Source organism: Piliocolobus tephrosceles, chromosome 17 (assembly GCF_002776525.5).
Source record: "Piliocolobus tephrosceles isolate RC106 chromosome 17, ASM277652v3, whole genome shotgun sequence".
In the NCBI taxonomy this organism is placed as follows: Eukaryota; Metazoa; Chordata; class Mammalia; order Primates; family Cercopithecidae; genus Piliocolobus; species Piliocolobus tephrosceles.
This window is the reverse complement of record NC_045450.1, coordinates 35,419,210-35,423,420: the sequence shown is the minus strand read 5'-3', so window position 1 is coordinate 35,423,420 and position 4,211 is coordinate 35,419,210.

Genomic DNA, 4,211 nt, shown 5'->3' with positions numbered 1-4,211 from the left:
AAAAAAAAAAAAAAAAAAAAAAAAAAAATGAAATCATGCTGCAAAGAAAGAGCTTTGCTGCCTCTATAACCTCTCCCCAGCAAGTGTTGGTGGGGGGTCCCCAGGCGACCTCCACTTGGGGTTCGGGACCTCAATCCTTTTCTGCCCCTCCATCTTCTTCCCTCAGCCCAGAGGCCCCAAAAGGCGGAGGCCGCCGCCCTCCACCTCCCACAAGCGGAATCCGCAGGGTTTCACAAGAGAGGGCGCTGCAAATAGCCAGTATCGGCGCCCGCAGCAGCAGGGTCGGCCACGGCTCCTGGGAAAGGGCTTAACTGCGCTTCTCAGTCTGGGGGAAGAGGTCCTTCCCCAGTAAGACCCTCGCCACGTCGCTTTCCAGGGGTAGAGATTGAATGCCCTGCTCCTCCCAGATCCCGTCTCCCACGTTTTCAGGACCCAGATGGCGTGGGGGGCTCCCCATCCATCTGCCTACTGAACTGAGGGAGTGAAGAGGACTCCCAGGGGACGCCACTAGTGACCTTTTAACTCACCAGTAGATACATAAAGCTCAGTATAGAGACTGTGGGTAATGTGGGTTGGATAAATAAGTAAAAGAAAGGAAAATGGAAGGAGGCTGGGAGGAAAAGAAAAGAGAAATGACATTCCCTGCTTGTTAGAGTATAAATGGTACAACCACTTAAGAAAACCATTTGGCACCATCCCTCAAAGCTGACCGTAAACTGCCCTATAAGTACCCAGCAATGCTGCCCTTAAGAATATACCCTATAGACAGGTAAGTATGCTCAACAAAAGACATGTACCAGAATTGCACAGCGGGAACCATTCCTGATACTGTCCCCTAGCTGGAAACAACCCAAATGTCTGCGAACCATAAAACAGAGAAGGGAATTGTGGTATTCTTATGTGGAACATGAGGCAGTTACGAAACAAGCTATGCTTGGACACAAGGAAGTGGATGAACCTCACAAGAGACTGCGTGAAACAAGCCAGACACAGACTGATGCAGCCTGTGTGGTTCCATTTCCTGAAGGTCAAGAAGGTCAAGGACAGGTCAGACTCAACCAGAGGGCTGAAGGATGATTGCTTAGAGGGCAAAACTCCTGTACTAGGTTCTCCAGAGAAAAAGAGCCAAGAGCAGAGCTAGATATGGATATGGACATATAGTATATGTCTATACATTTGCATATAAAGAGATTTAGTGTAAGTGATGAGCTCCTACAATTATGGAGGCTGAGAAGTCCCAGCCTCTGCCATCTGCAAGCTGGAGACCCAGGAAGGCCGGTGGTGCAATTTGAAGGCCTGAGAGCCAGCAAGCTGACGGTGTAGATTCCAGTCCGGGTCTGCAGACCTGGGAACCGAGAATGCTGAGAGCAGGAGATCCAGGCTCCAGCTCAGTGGTCAGAGAGGAGGCAAATCCAACCGTCCTCTGCCTTTTTTGTTCTGTAAGGGCCTTCAGTGAATTGGAAGATGCCCACTCACATGGGCCTCACTCAGGCCATCCACTCCGTTGCTAATCTCTCCTAGCAGACATACCCAGAAATAATGTTTAATCAGACATCCGGGCATCCTGTGGCCCAGTTAAGCTAACATTAAATTAACCATCACAACTCTTGAAAGAAAAAAAAAGCAGAAAGGGTTACTATAAAAGTTATGATGGTGGTTATCACTTCCAGGGGGTGAGGTTTTGATGGGGATGGGGACAGTGGGGAGTCTCAGTTCTTACTCTCAGGTGATAGTTATGAGTATTTGCTTAATAATAATTTGCTAAGCTGTATACTTCTATGCACTTTTCCCTGTGTGTTATATTTCACAATAAAAATATCTTAATAGGCGGAGTGCGGCAACTCACACCTGTAATCCCAGCACTTCGAGCGGCTGAGTTGGGAGGCTCACTTGAGGTCAGGAGTTTGAGACCAGCCTGGCCAACATAGTGAGATCCTATCTCTACAAAAATAAATTAAAATTTAAAAATGTTAAAATTGGTTGGGTGTGGTGGCTCATGCCTGTTATCCCAGCACTTTGGGAGACTGAGGCAGATGGATAACCTAAAGTCAGGAGTTCGAGACCAGCCAGGCCAACATGGTGAAACCCTCTCCCTACTAAAAATACAAAAATTGGCCGGGCGCGGTGGCTCAAGCCTGTAATCCCAGCACTTTGGGAGGCCAAGACGGGCGGATCACAAGGTCAGGAGATCGAGACCATCCTAGCTAATATGGTGAAACCCCGTCTCTAATAGAAAATACAAAAAACTAGCCGGGCGACGAGGCGGGCGCCTGTAGTCCCAGCTACTCGGGAGGCTGAGACAGGAGAATGGCGTGAACCCGGGAGGTGGAGCTTGCAGTGAGCTGAGATCCGGCCACTGCACTCCAGCCTGGGCGGCAGAGCAAGACTCCGTCTCAAAAAAAATAAAAAAATAAAATAAAATAAAATAAATAAAAATACAAAAATTAATTGGGTGTGGTGGTGGGAGCCTGTAATCCCAGCTACTTGAGAGGCTGAGGCAGGAGAATTGCTTGAACCCAGGAGGCAGAGGTTGTGGTGAGCCGAGATCGCACCACTGCACTCCACCTGGGCGACAGAGTGGGACCCCATCTCAAAAAAAAAAAAAAAGTTAAAATTTAAAAATATAAATATTTTAATAAAAGAATAAATGGGTGCATCAAATATATATTCAATATTTATTAGGTACCAAGTACAACAGCAGTCAGAGCTGGTATTTGAGCCTGAGACTAGCACGGTGTTCTGACTTCAAAACCCCAGATTCCCTAATCTACAGGAAAGAATTAGGAATGGCAACCAGCTATCAGGGCCACGAGATCCTCACGGGCACCTCCTTAACATACTAGCGTGTGGTGAATTGCAGAGATGGTCTGGATCTTCATCCCTCCTTGTCTTCATGCGGTGTGCCACACACCTTTATAGTTCTTCTTACTAAATAGATAGGGTTCATTTCCCTACCCCTTGAGTCCAGGCTGTCCTGGACACTGGCTTTGCCCCATGTCATGTGGCAGAAGGGACAGTGGCCTTGGCCTCAAGAGACCTCATGCATTTCACTTGCCCCCTCGAGCTTCTGCTGTCATTGTGAGAAGAACATGTCCAGGGTATCCAGCTGGAGACACAGGATGAAGTGACACATGGATCTGAGCCAAGGGCAGCTGAGATCCACTGATAGCCAGCCCACTCCGACATGTGGGCAAACTCAGGCAAGATCAGCCAATTCTCATCCATGTGTTTTGTGAACTCAAATCAGATGTTATTGTTGTTTCCAGCTACTGAATTTTGGGGCTGTTTGTTATGTAGGAATAGCTAGCTGATACACTGTCTGTAAACAGTAGTGAGGTCTGGGGATGTGTTGGCATAGGATTCCTGAAAGGACCTGTCTGGGATAGGAAGTGATCAGCAGCACCAGCCTACCCAATGCTCCTGCCTTCCCTGGATTCGCTTTGAGGCTCCAAGCAGCTTCCATGTAAACATAACCACCAATAACTCCTGCCTTGTATGTAGAGAGCGCTCATACTAGGCCCTGGCTCAGCACCTTATGGACCTGGCCCACTTAACCCTTACAGTGGCGCTATGAGATAGGCCCTATTACTGCCCCCATTTTACAGGTGAAAAGACTGAAAACAAGAGTTTAGCCCACGGTCACATGGCTTGTAAGAGGCAGGGCTGGGATGTGACTTCAGAGCCTGTGCTTTACCCACTGTGCCACCCTGCCCGCCCATCCCAGCCTGCTCTCCTTGAAGCCTCTTCCCCAGCCTTGGGATGCCAAGCCTCTGGGCTCTCAAAAGAGGGCTACCTCGTGCCCCTGCTTGCTTTCTCCTCTCTCCCAGGGTCCCCCAGGTCCCCAGCATGAAGATCGCACTCAGCAGCACTATGCCCCAGAAGATGAAGGCTCCTGTGGATAAACATGAGGCCACTCTCCAGGAAGCAGTCAGCAGAAAGAATGCTTAGTGACAACCTCTAAACAGGACGAAGGCTGTTGGAAAAGCATTTGTCATTTTGATGGAGAATCTTGGAATATTTGCATTGGAAGCGATTACAGAGCTGCTCCAGTGCAAGGTACAGACTTTTTTTTAAAGCCACAGAGTCTTTTCTTCAAATGGAATTTGATACAGAAGCTCAACATGTAAAAGAGGCCAAAGCCAAGTTTTTCTAGCTGGGAAGCAAGGGAGCTCTGCCTTAGGCCTACCGAGGGCACCCCTAGGCTTTGATGG